The following is a 27,557-nucleotide window of genomic DNA, read 5'->3' on the forward strand; positions in this document are numbered from 1 at the left end:
GTTTACTCCCCTGGTTCTGGCACAATAACAGACAACTCCAGCCTTACATGCACATGCACAAACGCACACACACACACACACACACACACACACACACACACACACACACACACACACACACACACACACACACACACACACACACACACACACACACACACACACACACACACACACATGCACACATTACTGCACACTCACCAGATAACTTAGCTGCAGTCAGAGACCCACTGGAAAGTTATTAATGAGCTGTTTAATTTTAATTAGATAGTAATTCATGTTAATGCTTGCTTAATGGAGCCAAATAATTCCCCTCGGTCACTTGGGGTCTTTATGCTTCGTTTACCGGCCCCCGCAGTTATTCTCCCTTTTGCTTTTATATTAGATTTCAAGACATTCTAGAGAATGGGATTATACAATGAATATGGGAAACATATGGATCAATCGAAGCGTGTGCGTGTGTGTGTGTGTGTGTATGTGTGTGAGCACATTCATTTGTGTAAGTGTGTGTGTGCCTACTTGCGTATGCTAGCATGTTGGTGTGTGTGTGCATATTCATTTGTGTGTATGTGTGTGCATCCATTTGTGTATGGGAGCTAGTAGGTGGCTCTCATTTCTAAATGCACCACCCACTACAGTAAATGAATTAAATCCAGAAAAACAAAAGGTCAAGCTGAGTATTGAGCGCACACTGAGGTCGAAACCTCTCAGGTGGAAGTGCAGCCTGCAGTACATCTCCATACACCGACAAAATGGTACCGGGGTCGCGACCTGAGCATGAGGGTATGGTAAAATGTGCAAACCTCTAGTCGTGTGCTCTGGCTGTTGTAGATGGTGTGTTTTCAACACACCTAGAGGGTTAAAACAATGTTAATATAGGAATGAGTGTAGGAGTGACCAAACGTTTATGCCCTTACCAAACAAGGGGTCATGGCTAAGGCACTGACCAGCCAGCCTGTCTCTCTGCTGTCTGGCCTGTGTGCGTGCCGGGTCTGCGCCGGGGCCGCATCAAGGCACTAAGCCAGCCGGCTGAATTGAGTTAGTGGCTACAGACGGCTTTTAATTGTTGATTGACCAGTCTGAGTGCTGCCTGTGCCGGGGTCACTTAAGATAGCACAGGGGGAGGTCCCTAGGCCCCAGCTGCATTTCAGCCCCACACGACCCAGAGAGAGGGAGGAGGGCGGCGGAACAAGATGGAGGGACTGACGGAGGGAAGGAGGGAAGAAGGAAGGAGGAGAGGAGAGTTTAGAGAGAGGGTTAGAGAGGATATGGACTGTTTCTTTACTTGTTTGTTTGATCAAGAAATTGATTAATTAAGGGGTTATTACACAAATATAATACACATGGTCTGATGGGTCCCACATAGAAGCACATCCGTTATTGAAGCTCAGGTCCAAGCTCAAGTATGTTGAGCCCACCCCGTACAACAAATCCATATTCTTTGATCCGTTAGACAATTACAAATTTGGCTTTGTATTTGTTCCATTTTTTCCCAGCTCACTCTGTGTCTCTCCTTCATTCTCTCCCTCTTCTCCGCCCTCTACCTCTCCTCCCTTCCTTTAATTTGGCACAGGCGCACCAAAGCCCACTCTTGCTGTTTAAGCGGGGGTGCATTCCCTCGCCCCTTTCGCCCCTCTTCCTCACAGCAGGTGCGCGTCCTTCCCTAACATTTGTTATCTCTAATCCTGCAGGTTCCGAGCACAAAAAGAGCGTAGTAAAGTCTCTCACCACCCTAATCCCTCCATCCCTCAACTCCTTTTTTGATGGCGTTTTTTTTCTCTCCATTTTTGGGGGGAGGGGAGGGAGAGACACTCACTCTGATTACCACACAGTTTTATCTATCTGGGAGCCCCTTGGAAATTCAGAATCGCGGGGGCTTCGTCTGTTTAGCTCCCCGGTCCCGACTTTCCCTTTTTGCCCCCTCTACCCGTATCATTTACAGTCATTTTCTGGCAATTAAAAGGGAGCGCTGCTGCAGGTTTTTGGCCCGCAGTGCTATGCTACATCACTGATGAATAATTCTTCAGCCTGCAAACTGGAAAGCTAGCCTTTCTTTCATGTGGGGCTTTGTTGATTTACCATTAAAACTTGCTCTGCGGTGGGCTTTGCTGTGGAGGGCTGCTCTGTGGTTTGGTTTGTGATGGAGGGGGAGAAATTAAATATAAAGTGTACATATGCGTCGTGTCAGTTTTTTAAAGTCTAAATTTGGTAGTGTGTTGACTCATTTTATATTTCTGTGCATCTTGAACGTTTGAATTAATATATGCTGGTCATTCTTTTATCAGACACGTTGTGCTCAGACTTTATGGTATTCATTCATTTTAATTCATCTTCATTCGTTCATTGATTCATATAGCTATTACTGCGTTATTATCGTGGTTACTTATGGGTGATTTGACATCACACACAGGACAGATCTATCACATAATCACACGTACACAAACACGCATGCATGGACACACGCACTGCCCCCCCCCCACACACACACACACACACAGCTTCCCCCTGTCTCCAATGTCTTTATACCCATCATCTCTTACAGGCTGATATACGTAGATCCATACACAGAGATAAACACACAAACAAACATAAAACAAACACACAAATCTCCCCCTCACACCATCATACCACGGACACACATGGACACACACTGAAGACATAATGGTGATAATGGTGGCCGAAGGCATTCTCAGCAGGGTCTCTCTCTCTCTCTCTCTCTTTCTCCCCCCCTCCTCTCTCTCTCTCTGAGTAGTGCACCGATCAGCTGATGACACACACACACACACACACACACACACACACACACACACACACACACACACACACACACACACACACACACACACACACACACACACACACACACACACACACACACACACACACACACACTGCCAGGGGACATTACAGACAAATAAGTGTTTATTGTGTATGTGTGTGTGTGTGTGTGTGTCAATGTGTGCTGCTAAACACTCACAGAAAATGCATCCAAAGGCTCTTCACTATGCAGTTTGAATTATATAGCCTAATGCTACTTCATTGAATTCCATTAATGAACTACTCATTTGAATTGACAATGTGTTACAGTAATATCATGTATTGTAATGCGTTATTTAAATCTGTGTAATGACTATGCAAAGCATCCAAATAAAGAAATATTTAAATATAATCTATTTTAACCCGTCACACTATCATTTTTAATTAGTTACATTTCTTGTATTTGTCAAAATGTTCAAAGGGATGTTCAAACCAAAGATTGCATTTTATACACTATTCTCTCTCTCTCTCTCTCTCTCTCTCTCTCTCTCTCTCTCTCTCTCTCAAACTCACACGCACGCACATTGTACAATACAGTCTGGTGGTGGGTTTTATCCAGCTGCCTAAGAGCAGGAGGAACAGGAGGGAGAAGAGGAGGGGGATGGGGCGGTTAGGGGGGGTTTCGAAGGTAAATCCTAAATCCGAGAATCCTAACGGCGCGCCCATCTCAGAGACCCGAGGGTGCCCGTGTTTGAGTGACAGCTCTCCTTTCAGTATCGCTGTGGGATGGGGGAGGGATTAAAGCTGTCTCCCCCTGAAGGGCCATTGTGGCTCAGCGTCTCCCAGCTGCTTCTGCACCCCTCCACAGCCTTCTCTCTCCGGGACGACTGGGAGACAGGGAAAGGAGGAGTGAGTGGGTGTGTCGGGGGTGGAGGGTGGTGGAGGTGAGGGGTGTGGGCAGAACTGACCCCCTTCTTTATTTCATTTTTTCTACAATATTTGTTGCGTGGGTGTGTGTGTGTGTGTGTCTGTATGTTTGTTTGTGCATGTGTGTGTGTGTCATTTCATGTGTGTCTGGACAATTTGGATAATATTTTATTGCATAGGAACATCACACAGAGAGAGAGAAATAACCTCAACACTCAAAAAATCGTTTCTGCTGTCTCATCATCTGTTGGTCTTATAAGGACAATTTTATGTAATCTAAGGTGAAACATAATGCTGTACGGATTACCATATAGACTTGCAGTTTTACATTGCACCTGGAAAGAAATGCCAGGGGTGAGAAGCCTGTGAGGAGACTTACATGTTTTGCATACTTTTCAGGGAAGAAACGTTAAGATTTCATCAGATTTGTGATCATGGCTGTTGTATGGGGTGAACATCACACATGTTCTCGCACAGTACACGGACACACACACACACACACACACTGTCGTCCCCTCCCCCAACTCTGCTCTCTGCACCCCCCTACCACGTCACGTGTACGTGACAGATGCTTATACAAGATACAGTTTGATCAACAAGCTATGGGATAGGTGACACAGCAATAAAAACCCAGGTGTGCTCTCCAGTGAGATGCCTCCAGCCCCACACGCACCCAGGTAAGGACTAGGAGGCCTACAGGCTCCCGATCACATACCTCTGCTGTCTCTCATCCGCCAAACTCTCTAACCTCATCAGCTTGTGATTAATAGTACTCGTTTGACTGAGTTCTTCTTCAAACAGAGCAAAGTCTTATACTAACGGAGCTTCACCGCTTTGAACTGGATTCATGTTCCCACAGCTAGCTACTTTCTGTCACATTTGCCCCAGATCCCACAATTCATCATCCCACGATTCACCGTTTTGATGATTCATCAGCATTTTGCTAATATTTATTTTGTGACATTGAACCAAAAAACATGACTTAAGGTGTACAGAAAATGTTATTTTTCGTTTTCAAGTCAAATAAATAAAACAAAGAAGCAAAAAATGATTGGTCTCCAATGTTGCCTAAATGTACACAGTCAGTAAGCAGGTTTGAGCAAGGCACAGAATCGCTAATCTTCATCACATAATGAGGAGTTATTTGAGGTGCTAGGTGATTTGGAAATCAGTGATTCCATACTTTCTGACTGCAATTCAGGCCTTGATTCAATCAGATACGTTTTAGCCGACATCCGCACTGTGGTTGTTTGGCTGTGTCGGAGGTAGAACTGCGTTAGAGCTGTCAAATCCACAAGCGGCTCCCGGCATTATACCTAAAGCGGACATTGCGAGTGGCTGCATGGAGTCACATTAAGAGAAATCCCATGCAGCCTTGTTTAACATGTTCGGACACTGGACTGTGAGATGTAATCTATACCTCCATCAGGCTGATAGAAATCCTCACTATTTTGTTTAATGATTTTACATTTTAGCATCATTATTTTTATATATCCTACACTTTCTTGTTCTGAACTTCTAACACCAGTGGGACGAGTGTGGCTTCGTGACAATGGTTACAAGAGCAGCTGCTTATCGATTTGACACCTTCAACGCAGTTACACCTCCGACACTGCCAAAACGTCAGCTACGCGGGTGTCGGCTATTAGCGCGTTAATGCTTGATCTGATTGAATCTAGGCTTAAGTCAGTCTCAAACACTCACAGTGTGTGGTGTGTGTGGCTTTTGTGACCCCTGTGTTTGCGCATCGAGTTTCTCTTGCCTTCCAGCAGGGTGGTGGTGGCAGGGTGCAGGGAGGAGCGGGGAGAGTGGCATGGCAGGCTGGGCTGGCATAGCCGCAGTGTGGCAAGAAACAGAATCTCTGCTATGGTAGCAGGATGCCAGAGGCCTCATAGGGTCCTGCTGAGACCCTCCGAGGCAATTATACAGCAGCAGTCATCTGCTACATAGAAATATCATCTTTAGAATGGTCATGTCCGCCATATTGAGTGTACCCATGATACAGTCATATTGTTGTGGTCTGAAAGGCCTTGATCGTTCTAGTCATTCTAATTCTATGGTCTTCTGGCCCTGCACAGCCAGGGAATGCAGAAGCCTCGTGGACATTTTTACTTAAACAATGTTTGTCATCCAGAGCAGAGTTTATATTGGTGCAGATCAACAGATATTACATTCAAGCATATACAGTACACAAATGTATATGTTCACAGAGGCACACACATGCACGCACGCACGCACGCACGCACACACACACACACAATACACACGTAGGCCCAGACGTATTGCCTTTGTAATCCTTCAACATGAGAGTAAGTCCTTGGGAGGAGAGCCTTGATTCAATTCACACAACATAATGTGTGTGTGTGTGAGGGGTGCACTGTTGCCCCCCTCCTCTCCCTCCCTGTCCCCATCACCCAAACGGAGAGGAGTGGAGGAGTGGAAAGCTCTCTCTCTCTTCTTCTCTCTGTCTGATGAAAGAAGCTCTGTGATCGCTTCGACAACAAAGAGCCAGGCCACCATGTTTGGAGGAGCTTCCCCTTTCTTCTCTCCTTCCTCCTCCTCTGGCTCCTCTTCTTACCCCCCTCTGATCTATCTCCCTCTCTCCCCTTCTCTTCTCCCGCCTCCTCCTCTCCCCTCTCTCCTCCGTCTCTATCTCTCCTTGCCTGATGCCACTCACTGGCAGCGCGGCAGCTCCCATTCTTCGTGAGGGCCCCGCGATACAATCAGGGGACGGAATTAAAAATCAGAAAGTGTCCTTGTCGGGAGGCACCCGGGATGGCACACTTTGATGTCTCCACGGAAATTTGAAATTCATATGTTGTCACACTTCATTTTATTCCTCTCCTCCCGCTAGTTCTTTCTCTCGCCGCGTTCTTTCCACTGCCGTCATGTACTATTCAGTCTGAACCAGGAGGAGGAAGGCATTGTAAAAGTGTTCGAAGTTCGAACCTCTTCTCTTTCTTTTATATTTCATGTTTTTACATGATGAGATGGGAGGGGAGATAATATGAATCATTTAATTTCCTTTTGATTGGAGGTAGATTGGGGGTCCTGGGGGGGCGCGTGGGTTAGGCAGGAGATGACAAGGGATGAGGATGGGGGGGTGTATGGGACTTTGATGGCACTTCAGAACTCTGCGCCAAGTCTAAGCGTTCTGACAGGGAAAGGGAAAGTGACTTCCACACACACACACGCACACATGCAGAAAGCAGTGAATCGGAAGGTGGGCAGGGAACTGGGCGCACATGCTCAAAGTCATGCGCACACACACACATCCTTCCATAAACCCCAGCCTGCATTGCATGAGAAAACAAATAAATGCTCACTCCGCACAAACAGGGTCTACTACTTCAAAATGGCCGACGTTAAAAGGGAACAGGGAACACATCAAAAAGCGCTAACATTACCCCGCGATGTGAACGCTTGTGTCTGAACAACACAACGCTCATTGTTGCTGATCTGAAGGAATTCCCTTCCTTCTTTCGAGAAGTGAGGGAGCATAATTAGGCTTGAATCAAGGCAATTAATAATCAGCGTGTGTGTCTGAGCTGAGGAGACCAAAGAGCTGATGGGTTTAGATGTGCTGTCTAGTGTTTCTGCATGGAACTCGAGGAAAATCAAGGGGCATAACATTAAGCCTTGATGGCCTCCAAAGACAGTAACAAATGGGCATGGAGGTGGGGTGGAGTGGGGTGGGGATTTGTGGCTGGGTTGGGGGGTGGAGGGGGGTAGAGGGACTTGGTGGGCGTTGGTCCCCCTTGTCCTGAGTACCCCTGCTCCATCATTAATCTCTCCCGGTGAGCCCCTCTCTCCCCCTCTCTCTCCCTTTCTCTTTCTCCCTCTCAGGCCCACTCCCTAAGGTGATGCCAACACACCTCTCCTCACTCTACCCTACCCCCACCCAACCCAAAACACCCTCCCCCTTCCACTCCTATCCCCATTATTACCCACAGCAAATCACTCCTCCTTGCCTCTCTCTCCCTTTCTTTCTCTCTCTTTCCCTGTCTCTTCCTCTCTCTCTCTTTGTGACGAATGGGTTTTAATAAAACTTGACAGAGCGATGAAATTAAAAGTGCGTCCCGTGGCCTGCTATAGCTCCAGCCCTCTCATTGACATATTTAAAACAGGGACCCTATTTCAGTGCACAGCCACTGTCTTACATCATCGGGCATCAGTAATATTATTGTAATCCACCTCCTCCTCATCATCATTGACGGGGCTTGTGTTGTTTTGGTTGATGTCGAAACCAACATTACAATTAGCATTTGCACGCAGCAACAACACAGCTTTACAGTGCCTATGTCACCAACGTCCTTGTGCCAATGCCGATCCCAATAAAATCAGCTCCCGTCGACCCTATTAGCGGATATTACGCCCATCTCCCCTGTTACCTCATTACGCTATAGAGGATCATGAAAAAGGGGGAGGTACTGGAAACTAAACGAGCTGCCTGTATGCGCGTCTTTTCCGAGGGAAAGCACCCATAAGGAGTAACCGACAGAGAGTACTTACCCACGCCTCCCGACCTCTCGCTCTACGTTAGAAAGCGTTGTTTTGGTGGATTATTGGGGGGGGGGATAGGGAGTAGGACTTAATCCCCCTTCCTAATTTCAAATCTCTCCTGATTCCTGCGGGATGTATGGGGGGGGGAAGAGGGGCTTCCCCAAACTCTTCTTGGGTAGTGGAGGGGGTGGGTGGGACGGGGATGAGAATAAAGAGAGTACGGTATGTTTTTTAACAAAGGAGATATGATACAATTGGTGGGACATGGCACTATTGGCAGGGGAAAGGGTAACAGCTGACAGCAGGCTGGTGAGTCGTCATATTCACCTGAATAGCCTCAGGGAACGTTCTCAAACCAGCCCAGTGGTGCCCTAATGTACTAGATGCTTCCTGAAAGCTTAAAATGTGATTATTTGACGTAAAACGATTATTGTTCTTGTTTCAAATTCGTCACTGTAAAGCCGAAGGATTCAAATGAGCACTTTTAATAAAAGTAGGTGTTGAGAGTCACAAGCTACAACGGTGTTTCTTAATCCTGTTTCTGGGGATCAAAGAGGTACACATTTTTGTTTTTACACCAGAACTATACACCTGATTCAACTAATCAACGAATAATCAAACCTTTAGTTAGTGGAATCAGGTGTGTAGTTCTAGGGCAACATCTAGAAAGGTCACTCCTTTGGGTCCCCAGGACCAGAAATAAGAAAATCTTGCCTACAACATACTGATCGATATTCAGACCACACTACAATAATATCATGCCGTATCTCTACCGTATAAATATTTGCCACCCACAACACCAAAGTACCAGAGCTGTGGATAATTTCTGATTTTCAAAACACTTATGCTGCAGGCTTGGTACTGTAAGTTTGGTAGAGGGAATGGGATGACTAGTTGTGAGCTGATCCCTATAATCTGGTAGGAATACATGATGGGATCCCCAGGCAGGATGCAGGGACACCTAGGGTTTTAAGGAAATGGGATTAGGAAGAAGACAGGAACGTTAAACTTCGCTGTGGGCAGTCAAACATGAACCCCAAACCTAGCAGACTACAGTTTACTTCCCTAAGCTTATAACAGTGTAACCTAACCAGAAAGTGTCTCCACACTGAATGGTGAATCCTAACCTCCACTTAAGTCAAATGTTCACATAGCCACGCATTGATGCCAATGGGAGACTAAGTGAAAAATCACCTTATGTGGAAGTTAGGATTTGCTCCTAACATCGTGTTGCATGAAACAAAGGAGATGGGAACTGATGAGTGAGACAATAGAGGGTGTCATCTGTAAGGTGAAGTTCACCTAACAGATGCATCGGCTTGTGCTGGTTGGCGAGGGTGAGTGAGGCAGAAGGAGAAAGCGAGCGAGAGAGAGAGAGAGAGGGTGAGATAGAGGAGTGAGAGAGGGAGGGTTGTTGAGGGAGCTAGTTAGAAGTCGTCGAGCACATTGACGGAAAAACCTTGGGTGGCTTCCAGCGCCTGCCCAATGAGTGAGCGACGGGGGGCTCGGCGAGGCGCCAAGCAGAGCCTTTTGTCCTGGCTGACGGCATATTCCAATCAGCCATGGATATGTAGTCTGTAGTCTATATAGGGTATAGGCTATAGGGGTGCCATCGGGATGCACGCTTATACTCTGGGCTGTAATTGAAAGGTTGCCTTGTGAGCCATCTGCAGGAGAAGGGTGAAGCCCCTCTAACCCAATCCTCTATGTTCCACTACAGCTGGCGTGGTCGAACACCCAGGAGGAAGCCAGACCCGCTTATGCTGATGATACTAAGGAACAACAGCCACTGATACAGAAGCCATATAATGGTTGACTCAACTAAACACAGCGATTTTAGTATAAATATAATATTATGGGATGGATTCTGCGAAACTGGCAATAGCAATGTTTATGAGATTTTGGTTTCGAAATGACTGCAAAGACGTCTCACTGAAAACTAGAGGGTGTGAGGGGAGTGTAAGTCAGTCATCAAGTGCTTTTACAGTATCCCAAATAATGGTGTTTATATGCAACTGTGTAAATAGTAAAGTACTGGTCTGATTGATTGACATATCAAAACCATCTTCCTAATGTTACACTTTATTTCTATTTCTCACCAGGTTGTTTAGATGGAAACTGGTTCATGTAAGGCCAACAATTAATTCGCATGATTAAGCCTAGTATTTCTGATATTATGCAACATGAAATAATAAAAGCAATGTGTTGAACACATGCCTCCCTAAAGTAATCGAACAATTTCAATCTATCAAGTGACTATTGATGACTCCACATGGTGTCACAACATCACACGTTGACTTTTTCAACCGCTAATCACGTCTATCATTTGCAAATAGTGTACATAAGAATCTATGGGGACTTGACTCTTTGTCTTGTGGCATTTTTCTAGTGTGCCTCCGCAAACTTATCGCCAATCATTCCTTGCAGCTGAAATGGTCTGGCAGTTGATAAAAGGAACTCAATATTCCGTGCCAACAACCTCGTAAGATAAATGACTTTATGATAGGTATCGTCTGGAGAGAAGAAGAAGAAAAGCACACAACCCGTTAGTATCATACGTGCATGTGCGATCAGCACTGTGCTCGCTTCTTACAGAATGTATCTTGCTGGAATACACCTGATGTGGTGTGTTAAGGAATGTGGAGTATTTCAGGTAGACTGAAGTAAAAAAATATTACAAAATGTGTGACACCTGAACATACAATGGGCAACATACAGTATGTTCATCTAGCAAATTGTGTTCAAATATTGTTTGTAAAAACAGTTTAAATTGGTCGATGAAGCTGCCATAGGGCAATATATTTTAAACAGTGATGTTCCCTTGGGCTTAAGTCAACTGATGGTAAAATGTCAATGAGTCTTAAATTTTTTTTATTGATCAAATCAAGTCATCTCAATAAAGAGGACTGTGGCTAATCTTAATTAAGTTTTCAAATGGCTCTTAAAGCGAGAGAGAGAGACTGTTTCATCTTTGACATCCATCACTTGAATATATAACATCTTCAGAGTAAATAAACACAGTCCAGCGATGCATTTATTCATGACCCACATCATAAGTGCTGTGTTGTAACAGTGGAGGGTTGGGGCTGTTAAAGTTTGCATTACATTGAACATGGTGAGGAGCATGTTAAATGTGTGGGCAGGCTTCCAGCTGGCCCTGTGGTTGTCTAGGGGACTTGTTTGGTGTTGCTTGCCAGCTGGCATCAGAATGCACCATCACCACCGCGCCGTGTTCGTTCATGACTTGCGTCTTCGAAACTTGAGGGAAAGCTGGTAAACGCTAGAACGTGCCTCATCGCAGACGGTTTGACAAAGGAAGCAATAATTTTTTCCCACTTTTATTTTCAAGGACTTATCTGAACTGTATGGAATTGAGAATTCAGATAATGCTATGCAAATGTTTATCCCCTAAAATATCATGACATATTGGTAAGTGAGCAATATGGAAAACATGAGGACCGACAGTACAATGTAAACAATATTAGGACATATATACGGTGGCCCAGAGGGGCAGGCATTCTCTTTCTTTTTAATCCAGAGAACGGAAAGGAATTCCCAGTAAATTGACACATTGGAGGTCCCTGTCCAAGGTCCTGATCGCTCCAATCTTAACGCTGGTATTCCGGCCTGCTCGCAATACGAGACCACTTGGAACACCGTTAGACTAGGGAATGGACAATCTTCCTAATGCAGAACCGTCTGTTCCATTGGTTTCCAAGTGATATGTCTAAACGCCGAATAACAATTCATACTCAGTTGACACTTCATCATGCTTCCAAGAGTTGATACAGGACTTATGTAGAACATAGCCTATTCTATTGTCTACTGCCAAGTGGATATCCTTTTATCAACAATGGAAGTCTAAGTGCTTGTTATGTAAACATGTGGATAGCCTCCATCCTCTCCAACCAACTGTGCTAGTTGAAAGAATCCACAGGCATAACGTGTTAATTGCACCAAAAAACCTTCACCAATATAATTTCCCCAGAGTGAATACACTACAGATACCACAGATAGAAAATCACTACATGTCATACAAATTAATAAAATAACGTTGTATACGGCATACCCCTAGATATTTGACTTGGGTCCATATGCTCCGAGGGATCAGATACTAGATATGCCTTAATAACAACAGAGATAAACAACACTTCTTCCTGCCTGGTCTCTCTGAGGAACTCCCAGCTCAATCAATTAATTACCTAGTTTCTGAGTTTTACTTCAGGCGGTCTGTAATTCTCTTTAAATATTAATTTAGCTTAGTCGTGGGCATGATGGTGAGGGGGCCTGATATTGTCCTGTGGATTTGTGGGCAGTCTTTTGGTTGGGCTGTTTTGGAAGGAACCTGAGCTGCTGGAGAGGACTGAAACCTCCAGGAATAACTAACTAGATCACTGGCATAATGTCACGAGAATTTTAATCCCAATGATAATAACTAACAATCAATTAAGCGTTGACCAATCCCCAAGGTTTGTAAGACCCTGGGTTTAATAATGATTAGGCAAAGACTCAGCTTATGCAAAAGGTTCGTACAGTTTATTCACGTGAACGTTCTGAAGTCCGCAATACAAAGACATGCCATTTTATAACTCACTTCCTACTTACGCACATACCTCCACACAAACAGTAGATAGCCTACGCACATACATACACACGAACAGTAGGTAGGATGTATCCTTCTCCATAGTTCTCACCACTGTTTATCACTACCAAGTTGGCAGTTCCATCCCCCCTGAGATTAGAGGGACCTTGAAAGGACTCCCTGTCCTATCGTAAGTTTCTCAGAGTTCTAGCCAGGTCAGGTCATACACAGTTTAATTGTTCTCGGTATCTTCTTAGTCACACACACACATTTCTCTCCCTCACATGTCTCTACCGAACCTTATTGGACTTACATTTAGTACTTTAATTATTCATTATACATGCTAAATAAACTAATAATCACTAATAGTTACGTTTCAGGGTGGAATTCTTTAATCATTACCTTTAAGCATATACATTTCCTTATCACATAAAACATAGCCTATTGCTAGCCAGCATAAAGCCTATTGCCATGCTATTCCTAACTAGCTAGCGAGATAGCACGTAGGCAGAGGAAATGCCATGGAAACGCCTTTTGTGTAATGCGTACAATGCGAGAGGAAACCTTCCCCGGCCTGTGTCGCTTCTGTTCATTTGAAGGTCTCTTTCTCTCCTAGAGTGAGGTTGGACAATGGTTCACATTACATGTCGGTATAGCAGCTAGGTCATGGGCTCTGTGTGTGTGGCTAATGCAATGCTGAGTGGGAGAGTGTATCCAGTGGACCTTGTTCAAAGAATACCAGACCATCAATATCCTCAATAAATCCTCTATCAAGATCAGGAAAATGTAGTTGAACTTTACTTCTTTGAGATTTTTTGTAAAAAAAATTAAAATAATGTTTTGCATGCCAGGTCGAGTTGGAGGCATTGTGTTTGGTTGGAAAAAATGTTTACAGTACCTTTACAATTTGCTGTCTGTCTGTCTGTCTGTCTGTCTGTCTGTCTGTCTGTCTGTCTGTCTGTCTGTCTGTCTGTCTGTCTGTCTGTCTGTCTGTCTGTCTGTCTGTCTGTCTGTCTGTCTGTCTGTCTGTCTGTCTGTCTGTCTGTCTGTCTGTCTGTCTGTCTGCGTGCGTGCGTTCATGAATACACTAACTGTAAGTCGCTCTTGATTAGAGCGTCATGACTAAATACTTGATGAAAAATGTTCATCCAGGTTCTAGATGAAGATGTGCCTCCTTTCATCAGCACTACATGCTAAATCTGACCACCAACGGGTAAACAAACTGGAACAGAAAACAGAGAGGAGGCAAAGTCTCTCTTGAACCCCAAACCTGTAGAGGACACCATCCCACCATCCATCTTCAATGAGAAAAGGGAGGGATCCACTTAGGCTGGCTTTAATAATTAACTTAATAGATGTATTTATTACTCACATCACATCCCTAGCCAGGTGAGTTGACTTTCTTCTGGATCGAATGCTTGAGGGATACAGAGAGGGGAAGATAGTGGAAGATGTTCCTACTCCTGTTCCATATCTGATTCTCTATCTGTGTTTCTAGCCCTAAGCACAGGAAGCACAGGAAGCCAGTAAAAACCCAGTGTTGGCCTCTGTCCACCTTACTTGCAAAATATCCCCCATCAGCATATTTCCCAGATTTCCAGTGGGCCAACATAAGAGGGGGAGAAGGAGGGGAATGAGTAGAAGGGGGATGCAGATGAGAGGGGGGTGAATGAGGAGAGAGGGGAGGCTGAGGAGAAGGGGGGAGACTGAGACTCAGGATTCTCCCCTCCTTCTCCCTAAAGCCAGACATCTCTCAAAGTTTTGAATTACTCTGTGAGTGAGATGTTGAGTGTTTGTCAGTAAATACACTACACTGTATGAGTGCGTATTGGATTGTGGAAAAAATGACTGCAGTCTGCCAATGCTAAATCATACTCCCCACTCTCCATATCCATAGAATCAAAAACCTTATATCTATTTACATGTTGAGATCAAAGATCCTTTTAAACTTGACCCTACATTAATAACCCAACCCTTTATGAGGGCTTATGTGTGGTTCAAAAGTTCATTAACACTTGAAGTGAGAGAGAAGAGTCACAAGGCCTCAATAAAGTACTTAGCCACGGTATGTCTGTTATTATTTTCCTGTGTAACAGAAATCAACATAAAACCAGAGTGTTGCAGTCATTAGTTATCTTGATCTAAGTTCATGCTCCTTTTGAGTCCCAAATACAATGTGGCTGTGTGCCAAGCTGAAGGTGAGACCCAAAAAGAGAACACGCAGCTTAACAAATCACCTGCGCCCAGCCAAGTCCTGAGAGAAGCACAAGCACAGGATTAGAGAAGGAAGTGAAACCAACCCCGCAACAGAGAGCTAACCTCCAGATGGCGAGAAGGGGCGAGGAATGGCAAGGAGGGACGAGCAGACGAGGAGGGAGGATGCAAACCTCTCTCTCGGTCTAGAGGGAAAGAGAGAGGAGGGAAAGCGGGTGAGTGAAGGCTGAGCGAAGGAGTGAGAGGATGCAGAGGCAGCAGAGAGAAAAATGAAAGAACAGCAGAGGCTTGATATGATTTCTAAGGAATGTTTGTTGACACTGATTTGTGGCCCCGGGCCAAGGCATAAATGATTGAACAGCGCGCCTGTCAAAGCCAGAGGATTTCTCTGGGCTTCTGTTTCTCCCCACGCGTTTCGCTGGGGGGAAGGTAGCAGTCAACTAATTGACACAGAATTAAGCATGAAACACACTAAGCGCTCACCCTCCTCTATGACTACTGGCCTTTCAGTGGGAGGGGGCCTTCCTGGTTTATGTCAGTAACAGGCTGAAGTGGAGAAGGGTGCAGACACACAAACATAAGAGAAAACACATAGGCTATCAACAAATCGACGTCAACTCAGACACGCACCAAACATACAAGAATACACTTGGTGGAAAAGGAATATGAACATACTCATATCTACTGTATAGCACCCAGCCAAGTCCTGTAGCTCAGTTGGTAGTGCATGGCTCTTGCAACGCCAGGATAGTGGGTTTGATTCCTGGGGCCACCTATACATAAAACATTTATGAACGGATGACTGTAAGTCGCTTTGTGTAAAAGCGTCAGCTGGCATAACATTATATTTTACACTGAGCATACCAAACATTGGGAACACCTTCCTAATATTGCCCTCAGGACAGCCTCGATTTGTCGGGACACTCTACAAGGTGTCGAAAGTGTTCCACGGGGATGCTGGCCCATGTTCACTCCAATGCTTCCCACAGTTATGTCAAGTTGGCTGGATATCCTTTGGGCAGTGGACCATTCTTGATACACACAGAAAACTGTTGAGCGAGAAAAACCCAGCAGCGTTGCAGTTCTTGACACAAGCCGGTGCGCCTGGCACCTAATACCATATCAGGTTCAAAGGCACTTAAATCTTTATCTCTTGCTCATTCACCCTCTGAATGGCGCACATACACAATCCATGTCTCAATTATATCAAGGTTTAAAAATCGTTCCTTAACCTGTCTCCTCCCCTTCATCTACACTGATTGAAGTGGATTTAACAAGTGACATTAATAAGGGATCATAGCTTTTACCTGGACTCACCTGGTCAGTCTACAGTGCATTCGGAAAGAATTCAGAACCCTTTACATTTTCCACATTTTGTTACTCTACAGCCTTATTCTAAAATTGATTCAATGATTTTTTCCCCTCATCAATCTGCACAAAATAATGACAAAGCAAAAACATGTTTTTTTAAATGTTTGCAAATTTGTAAAAAAGCAACAACTGAAATATTAAACGTACATACAGTTGAAGTCGGAAGTTTACATACACTTAGGTTGGAGTCATTAAAACTCATTTTTCAACCACTCCACAAATGTCTTGTTAACAAACTATAGTTTTGGCAAGTCGGTTAGGACATCTACCTTGTGCATGAGTCATTTTTCCAACAAATGTTTATAATTATAATTATAGTTATAATTCACTGTATCGCAATTCCAGTGGTTCAGAGGTTTACATACACTAAGTTGACTGTGCCTTTAAACAGCTTGGAAAGTTCCAGAAAATTATGTAATTGCTTTAGAAGATTCTGATAGGCTAATTGACATCATTTGAGTCAATTGGAGGTGTACCTGTGGATGTATTTCAAGGCCTACCTTCAAACTCAGTGCCTCTTTGCTTGACATCATGGGTAAATCAAAAGAAATCACCCAAGACCTCAGAAAAAAAGCTGTCATACGGCCCAGGAAGGAGACGTGTTTTGTCTTCTAGAGATGAATGTACTTTGGTGCGAAAAGTGCAAATCAATCCCAGAACAACAGCAAAGTACCTTGTGGAGATGCTGGAGGAAACAGGTACAAAAGTATCTATATCCACAGTACAACAAGTCCTATATCGACATAACCTGAAAGGCCGCTCAGCAAGGAAGAAGCCACTGTTCCAAAACCGCTATAAAAAAGCCAGACTATGGTTTGCAACTGGACATGGGGACAAAGATCGTACTTTTGGAGAAATGTCCTCTGGTCTGATGAAACAAAAATAGAACTGTTTGACCATAATGACCATCGTTATGTTTGGAGGAAAAAGGGGGATGTTTGCAAGCCAAAGAACGCCATCCCAACCGTGACGCACGGGGGTGGCAGCATCATGTTGGGGCGTTGCTTTGCTGCAGGAGGAACTGGTGCACTTCACAAAATAGATGGTCATTATGAAGGAAAAGTTTGTGGATATATTGAAGCAACATCTCAAAACATCAGTCAGGAAGTTAAAGCTTGGTCTCAAATGGGTTTTCTAAATGGACAATGACCCCAAGCATACTTCATAAAGTTGTGTCAAAATAGATTAAGGACAACAAAGTCAAGGTATTGGAGTGGCCATCACAAAGCCCTGACCTCAATCCTATAGAAAATGTCTGGGCAGAACTGAAAAAGCGTGTGCGAGCAAGGAGGCCTACAAACCTGACTCAGTTACACCAGCTCTGTCAGGAGGAATGGGCCAAAATTCACCCACCTTATTCTGGGAAGCTTGTGGAAGGCTACCCGAAACGTTTGACCCAAGTTAAACAATTTAAGGGCAATGCTACCAGATACGAATTGAGTGTATGTAAAGTTCTGACCCACTGGGAATGTGATGAAAGAAATAAAATCTGAAATAAATCATTCTCTCTACTATTGTTCTGACATTTCACATTCTTAAAATAAAGTGGTGATCCTAACTGACCTAAAACAGGGAATATTTACTAGGATTAAATGTCAGGAATTGTGAAAGACTGAGTTTAAATGTATTTGTCTAAGGTGTATGTAAATTTCCAACTTCAACTGTAAGTACTCAGACCAGCGTAAGTACTCAGTACTTTGTTGAAGCACCTTGGCAGCGATTACAGCCTTGAGTCTTCTTGGGTATGACGCTACATGCTTGGCACACCTCTATTTGGGGAGTTTCTCTCATTCTTCTCTGGAGATCCTCTCAAGCTCTGTCAGATTGGATGGGGAGTGTCGCTGCACAGCTATTTTCAGGTCTCTCCAGAGATGTTCGACCTCATGGTTTCGTTTTTGCTCTGACATGCACTGTCAACTGTGGGACCTTATATAGACAGGTGTGTGCCTTTCCAAATCATGTCCAATCAATTGAATATATCACAGGTGGACGCCAATCAAGCTGTAGAAACATCTCAAGGATGATCAATGGAAACAGGATGCACCTGAGCTCAATTTTTTATTTTTAATACATTTGCAAACATAAAAAAATAACTGTTTTTCGCTTTGTCATTGTAGGGGTATTGTGTGTAGATTGATGAGAAAAACAATGAATTTAATCAATTTTAGAATAAGTCTGTAGCTTCATTTTTTGTGAAGAAGTCAAATGGGCTGAATACTTTCCGAATGCACTGTATGTCATCGAAAGAGCACGTCGCATCTATTATGTAATTTGACAATAGAACACACACATGCCAACAGGCACATGAACACGCACACATACACACCCCATCAGAGACAAAGATATACACATCCAAATTGGCATTACCTTCATATCACTAATGCTTTTTGGAGAAATCATCCCTCTCCATAAGTGTGTACTTCACAGCCACTCCTGTGCCCCATGCATACACACATGCCCCTAGGAGGTGGTACTGTACCTTACCCTATCACATGAGAATTTCTTTAAACAGGCCTCACTGGATCCTCTACCAGCCTACGCTAAAGACTGACGTCACAGCAGCCTGGATGTCGATCAAACGTTGAGTTCCACAAGCTAAACTAGAAGAGAGAGTGAGAGAGAGAGAGAGAGAGAGAGAGAGAGAGATGGATAGAGAAAGAGAGAGAGAGAGAGAGAGAGAGAGAGGGATAGAGAAAGAGAGAGAGAGTGATAGAGAGTGAGAGACAGAGGGATAGGGAGAGGGAGTGAGAGACAGAGGGAGAGGGAGAGGGAGACAGATAGAGAGAGAGAGAGAGAGAGAGAGAGAGAGTGAGAGAGAGAGAGAGAGACAGAGGGAGAGGGAGACAGATAGAGACAGACAGAGAGAGAGAGAGTGAGAAAGAGTGAGAGAGAGAGGGATAGAGAAAGAGAGAGAGAGAGTGAGAGAGAGTGAGAGACAGAGGGATAGGGAGAGGGAGACATAGAGACAGACAGAGAGGGAGAGGGAGCGAGAGACAGAGGGAGAGGGAGAGGGAGACAGATAGAGACAGACAGACAGAGAGAGAGAGACAGAGGGAGAGGGAGACAGATAGAGACAGACAGAGAGAGAGAGAGTGAGAAAGAGTGAGAGACAGAGGGAGAGGGAGACAGATAGAGACAGACAGAGAGAGACAGAGGGATAGGGAGAGGGAGACAGATAGGGACAGACAGAGAGAGAGAGAGAGAGAGAGAGAGAGAGAGAGGAAGAGAGAGTCAGAGACAGAGGGATAGGGAGAGGGAGACAGATAGGGACAGTCAGAGAGAGACAGAGGGGTAGGGAGAGGGTGACAGATAGAGACAGTCAGAGAGAGACAGATGGGTAGGGAGAGGGAGACAGATAGAGATAGACAGAGGGATAGGGAGAGGGAGACAGATAGAGACAGTCAGAGAGAGACAGAGGGGTAGGGAGAGGGAGACAGATAGAGAGAGACAGGGGGATAGGGAGAGGGAGACAGATAGAGATAGACAGAGAGAGGGAAAGGAAGGATCAAAAAGAGCGATACATCATAGTGTTCTACACCTGATGGGAGGACATGTACTCTGTACTTGATACATTGTACAAAGACAAAACAACACAACAGACATGGCCAGTCTGGTGTTGCCTTTGTGTTTTTAGATGTTGTCTGTGATTGACTACTGGAGAACGATTAAAGTTCAGTGGCGTGAACCGCAGATGATAAATAAACACCACCAACTGCTGTAACCGGGCCAGAAACATGGCTGTGTACAAGGCAGTTCTCAGCTAATTAACACATGGCGCGCAGACAACAACAACAAATGACTAAGCAGCGTGGACATGAGTCTATGTTGAGGTAACAAAGTGTACAGAAGACAATGATGTAGAGGAGCCCTACGTTAAGGAGCCCTGTCCCCTCCTCCTACCCTTCACCCCTCCCCTCCTCCCTACCTCTCTCACCTCCCGCCACATCAGCACCTTGATGCCCTTGTGAAGGAGCTGGAGAGAGAGGGTGGACAGGGAGGGAGGGGGAGGGTCAAAGGGCCAACCCCTTCCTGCTGACTACGGACCAGTCAGGGGCTCCGTCCTGGATTGTCAAGGACCTGGGAGGCAGGAGGGGGGTATGTGGGAGACAGGAAAAGTGGCGTGAGGGGGTAGCGCTGGCTCCCGGACCTCAGGGTCAATTATTTTCAGGAAGGAGGTACCGAAGGTACCGAAATCACCTGAATGCCGTCCCAGCCCTGCTACCGCCCTGGTAGTGTCCTGCCACAGCGCTAAAGCAATTAATGTCTCCTCTCAATGACACATGCTCTTGATGTGACAGACATTTCACTTCCCTGCATTCAGTTGCATGCTGACAAAAAGTCACCTTATCGCTTCTTTACTTCCCACAGAGACTAATTTCAGGTACAGCACGTCTCCTGCAGAACCTGAGGCAAATGTGTGTAAGGCTGTGAGATCACAAATACTGGTATATGCACACACACACATACAAACACATGCACACAGCTTTTTCCCCCCTGAATTTTCAGGACTTTTTGGGGAGTAAAAATACATTCCCTAATCCTAACCCCAAACCCCTAATGCTAAACCAAACCCTAACCTTAACCCCTAAACCTAACCTTAACCCTAACCTTAAACCTAACCCTTAAACTATACACCTAAAATACAGTATCATTAATTGAACAACCATTATTTTGTTGAACTGCAGTTTCACTCCATTTTAACGGCAGTAGCATGTTGTAAGGGTAACCTGTATTATTGTGTGTGTTTATCTTACATGCTGGTAGTCTAGAACACATGTTATGGAAGTGACTGTGCACTTTTCAATTGGGTGGACTGCAACTACAAAAAACACTGGCATAGCCTATAGTAAATGCAAAAGCAGTTATAGCATAGGAGATTCTCTAAATTAGGGACCATCTCTGATAGCTGTAGGACCGCAGAGACTGTCACCAATTTGAGCTTTTAATGACCTAGCAAATTTGATGACTTAGAGGTGAAATATATCACAAAAAAAAAATATATATATATTTGTATTTCATCACCTGCCGAATAAAAACCTCAAATGGCCCTACTCCTGAAAAGTTAATCTGGCCGGATAAGCGGAAATGGACTTGGCCCGAGTACCATTAGCCGGGGCCCAGAGTAATATGATTCTGACCGATTCAGGAAGACATCTTAATCTGGTTTTGATCTGGTTATAGGACATCCTGACCAGACTTCAACTAGTAAAATATGTCTTTATCACCTCGTATGCCCACTGGGTACTGTACAAACAAGTATCTAGGCCAAGTAATACAAAATTATGTTTCGATCAACTGCTCTGCTAACTAGCTAGCTAAAGCGTAGTCAGTGGCTAGCTAAGACTGAGAAAGGGGACGGAAGAAGTTCAACACTTTATTCAATTCATTTCAATACTGCACGTGGATTCATCATGGATTGGGTACAGGTCTCTGATCGCACAGGTGAGCGGTAGCTAACAGTGTCGGCTAGAGATGACGTGCAGGAGCTTCTCGCATGAATTTATAGTCTTTCTAAGGTCTTTCTGTTGATAATTAGCATTTCATTTTTTGTTGAGTAAACTGAGGCAAATATATTGATAAAACTCACATTGTCCAAGAGATAATTACACGGTTATGAAAATATGATGCCAAGGTAGGCCTACACCAAACAGATACTTAGTTTGAAATGTTTGTAAAATTCACGATGTGAAAAATGAATGGTGAAAAAGGTTTTATGGGTATTGTGACTCGTCCACTGTGGCGGACTATTAGCATCAATTAATATTAGAATTTTAAAAAATGAATGTATTTGGTTGCTAAAATATCTATCTCCATGTTTGCAACCGACAGGTCATAAAAGCAATTGCATTTTCAAACTGGTTTCTAAACCAGCAGAGGGTGTGCAAAGTAAATGTGCTGAAGTGTTTTTAGACCCAAACAGGGTCTAGCAGAGACTTAACTGCCTCGTCAAACATGGATTAAACGTCATGTGATTAAGTCACTGTTCTGTATCTGGAGACAGAGCTGACATATGTAACAAAACTCATTTGAAACCTGACAAAATCAAATATTAATTTAAAAACAATACTAACTTTAGAAAGTCACCTTCTATCAGATGAGGATGATAACAAAATTCTAAAGAAAACTTGGGAGTGAGACCCAAAGCTCACCCACTGCTTTGTGCAAATCAAATATGAATAATTCAGTAGTCTGTAAACCCAATCTGAGCCCCCCCCTTCAACACACACACACACACATAGAGGTAGGTGTGGTCAACAAGAAGATTTCCCCATATGCACCACGTCAACATTAATCTGATCCTTTGCACAACCACAAAAGCCATTTTGTCCAGCATTGTGTATGACAACAAAAGGAGAACAGTTCCATTTAACGTGGCCACCGCACAACGGTTGGAATTGTTTCGGTATAACCTAAGACAAGACATGTTAGATGTGTGTTAGTAAGCTTGTCAGTATAATTCTTGAACAAAACGTTGGGTTATTCTCAAGACAGCACAGAAACATTCAACAAGAACATACACTGAGTATACCCAATACTACGAACACCTTCCTAATACTGAGTTGAACCCGCACACACACCCCTTTTGCCCTCAGAACAGCCTCAATTAATCAGGGCATGGACTCTACAAGGTGTCGAAAGCATTCCACAGGGATGCTGGCCTATGTTGACTCCAATGCTTCCCACAATTGTGTCAAATTTGGCTGGTGGACCATTCTTGATACACACGGGAAACTGTTGAGCATAAAAAAAACAGCAGCATTGCACTTCTTGACACAAACCGGTGCACCTGGCACCTACTACCATACCCCGTTCAAAGGCGCTTAAATATTTTTGTCTTGCCCATTCACCCTCTGAATGGCACACACACACAATCCATGTATCAAGGCTTAAAAATCCTTCTTTAACCTGTCTGAAGTCTGAAACATTTGTTCGGTGTCTTATTTAAGACACATAAAGGTGGTTTCCCGAATCCAAGGTTCCAACACTTCGACGCTAGATGACCCATCGTGTGACAGGCAGTACATTGACTGGAAGTGTATGCATCTACACCTTGGCTGAAATGCCTGGGGGCACGGCCCCTCCCCAGATGCCAAAAAGTTTTCACTACATGTCCTGTTCGTTTGCAGTACATTGTTTAGTGTGCTGTTTAAAAATAACATAGAACATGCCTGGTTAGGATATGCTGTCCTAGATTCAATATCAGTCGGCCCATGTAACAATCCCTTGGAATGTGTTATCTGCAGGACCCCTCAAATCGAACGCTTTACTCAGGTGAGAGCATGGGTTGCGTGTTAGCATTGTCCGTACCCTGTTATTGTCACATGATGGGGTTTCATGGCCAGAATATTAATAGAAAAGTTTCCACAGTCGCTCTGCGTACTGTTCGAAAGGTTCTCTTGTGCCCTGCTTACCGGCCATGACCCTAGTCCAGTCTGCATGAGATGGACCCTGAAGAGCGAGCAAGTTTACTTTGAGCCGCTCTAAGATGTCTGCTTTGGTTTCATTGTCAAACAGCTGGTTGACAATTGTGCCATCCTTAAAATCATCCTTGGCTCTGTGGGCAATTTCACTTGGAATTAAGAGCAAAAGTACTTGCCATACATCTCGCATTTCAAGTGCGCATTGTACTGGGTCTTCACCCATTTCCATCATGGTGTGAATGGAGATTTCACTGGGAATTATCCAAAATCATTTAAGTGAGAGGTGGCCTCACGGCATGTTAACCTGCTTGAAATGACAGACTCTGTGCTGAATTGTTTGTCAATGTCCTAATGACTGAAACATGAGCTGTTAGTGCACTAAATGGACTCGCTAGTCTATGAGGAGTGCGACAGCGGCTGAGAGTTTGAATATGGGGACGGCAGAATGTTCGTCTTGGAGTACGGCTGCGCTTTCCACAGTCACCTGTAAAGCCAACACCCCTATCAGTGTCTTAAACTGTCACAGCTGCCGTGGAAGATAGAATGGGACCAAGGCGCAGCGGGTTGCGTGCTCAACATATTTATTATAAAAATGAGAACAACACGAAAAAACAATAAACAAACTAACGACAGGAACAGAGTAGCAGGCTCAACAAAAAGCAGTGCTAACAAATAACTACCCACAAGTGACAAACAAAACACACACCTACTTATAGGACTCCCAATCAGAGGCAACTAGAAACACCTGCCTCCAATTGAGAGTCCAGCACCCAACCTACACATAGAAAAACTAACCTAGAACATACCCATAGAAATACAAACATAAACCAGTGACCAAAAAACCCCGTAATACATAAATCAACTACCCTCTGCCACGTCCTGACCAAACTACAATAACAAAATATCCTCTATACTGGTCAGGACGTGACATAAACATCACCAGTCTCTGAATGGTCTAGCTCAAAGCAGAGCTGTGGGCCTGGAGCTCCAGGGTCTTGACACTCTTTTTCGAACACTTTACCGTACTGCTTCAAAAACGTCAGCTCTCGCTCTAAAGAGGCAACATTTTCAACATTTTACTTATGTTTCTTTTCCCAATAAAAGTTTTTTGAACCATCTCGTCAGAGAAGAGTTCCAAAATGCATATATTTCCCTTCAAATCCCTGTTTTGGTGTTTGCAAAGCACATTCACACCAACCTCTAGATTTTGTTTTTTCTCCGCCTCCTTTTTGTGCATGCGCAATTGTTTGACAGTAATCGATTATTTCATCGGTTGTCGAAATGACGTTAAGACCATTCTATCTTTTTTGATCAGCTTTTGAGCCAAATAAAACATAAAACATAAAACGGTACGTAGCTTGCACCTTATCCATTGTGTAGGCTACGTGTTCGTTAATATATCGGGGAATCTAATGAAATAAATCAGCAAAACTTCCTACGCCTTGCAGGTGCAACGCTGAAGGATACAGCAATTCCCTACATTAGACTTACACACGCATATGGACTTTTCCAAAATCCAAAAAGCTAGACAATACGAACTCACCCGAATCCGGACCCCCGAAAGTTAGCAATATTACTCCAAATCATCCGCAAGATACAATAAGTCAGAAGTCACCATTTAATTTACCTCCAAAGTTCTCATTAGAATCCACAAGTTCCTGATGATATATTGCTAGGGGCTACCATTTACTGTACTGGAGTAATAATTATCATATATGCATAGTATATACCCCTCACATGCGACTCGTAATAAGACTAAGCAATTAGCCCATTAAATGAATTATCGTCATCTGATTCCATTTCACATTATAGTAAAACCATGTGCAAAGTATTATGTGTTTAGCTGAATAAGATCAAGGCGTGGTCATGAGAATGGAAATCTAAATACAAGTTTATTCAATTAAATTGTAAAATTAATGGTATCACATACAAGGCTTACAGCTTAAGTTACAAGGTAGTACTGACATTAACAAAGCATAAGTCAATGTCATATAGATCTTAAGACAAAGCATGAAGAAAGAGATGCCTATTAGGCCAGAGACCTAGAAGCCTAGGAAATGAGAATCTATCATACAACCTTCCTCCATGGACTGGGTACATGATTAGAGAGAGAATAAAGGCATTTCATTCCATTTATAACATCTGAAGGTGTATCCTTCTCAACCCAAAAGCAACAACCATTGACCAATCAAACGGTACCAAGTTTACAGTAACCTGACCACCAAGGCCCAATCTCCCCAAGGTGTCACAGCATCTAAAGGCTTGTGTGGGGGATGAGACCAATGCAGATAAGAATTCCTGAGAGTAAAACATAAATCTCCTTTGCATAGATGAATTTAGAGTTCAACCAGTACAGATACAAGTTACCACAAGAGATCATACATCCATATAGATAGCATCAGAGTTCTCCTCAGTGAACAAGTGTCAGACTGATACCAAACATGGATACTACTGCATTATTCTATCACAGATTCAATAGTCCGTACTCTGGATACTGTAACAGAGATACATTTTCACCCCTCAGTGGGGGAAGGGCTGACTATTCCTTGGGTATTGTCCTTTGTGTCCTCATAGTGTTCCTGGACCATTTGCCATGTAACTCCAAGTGACAGAGAGCACATAAATAAGGGCCGAGCCGACAAGAGAGCTTGAATGTGTGTGTGTGTGTGTGTGTGTGTGTGTGTGTGTGTGTGTGTGTGTGTGTGTGTGTGTGTGTGTGTGTATATGTGTGTGTGTGTGTGTGACAGAGAGCTGACATTTGTATTGACACAGTGTATGTCTTTGAGTATACATTTTGATTTCAACACATCAGTATGTGTTGGGTATTTAAACCCTGTGGTAACACTTTACAATAAGGGTACATGAATTGGCATGAACAAACGTAGTTAACCTTGTGTATTGCAATAGAGAGCGATTGAAAAGTGTGTGTACTTGTTCTCCCTGATCCCTTTTCTAAGGGAGAGTATGTTATGGCCATGTAATCAAGCCTCTGTGTGTGACCTCAGCGCCACAGGGCTAAAGTGGGCTAATGAGAGCCATTGCAATTGGGCATGGAGAGGGAGAGAGGAGACAGAGCCATCCGTCCAATCACGGCATTGTAGCATCTGATAGCCCCGGAGCTCACAATGAACCACAGCTCCAGTGTCTCACCCATTGGATGTGCTGCTGCTTGGGTTGGTTGGTTCCCCTCTCTGGCCATTGCCACTCATCCGACACATGACCAGATGAAGGTCTGCTCCCCTGCTCAGGCATTTGGTAGAGAGCTTGTAGTAGTTATGACGATGGATGGATGAGTTTCTCTTCCCCGTCTGCTGTTAGTTTACAACTGAAAAGTTTTAAACTGGCAACATAGAAGAAGAAGAAGAAGAAACGGAGTGTGATTCAACTAGCAATGTGTAGACGTGCAAGCACACACACACACACATATGCACGTGTATGCGCAAATGCACGCACGCACGCACACGCACACACACACACACACACACACACACACACACACACACACACACACACACACACACACACACACACACACACACACACACACACACACACACACACACACACACACACACACAGTAGAGCAAAGCTAGCTTTTGACAGTGGCAGACTTATTACAGCGGGATAATATTACACCTTTGGGACTTAATTTACCTCCAGCATATTCAGTGAGTTTCTCAGTGCTTTACTGCTCCACATAATCAACCCCATCCATACTCTACACTACACACAGCAGCACAGCCCCTTTTATGTCCAACACTGTCATCAGGGTTATTATTGAG

The sequence above is a fragment of the Salmo salar genome, chromosome ssa05 (assembly GCF_905237065.1).
Source record: "Salmo salar chromosome ssa05, Ssal_v3.1, whole genome shotgun sequence".
Lineage (NCBI taxonomy): Eukaryota > Metazoa > Chordata > Actinopteri > Salmoniformes > Salmonidae > Salmo > Salmo salar.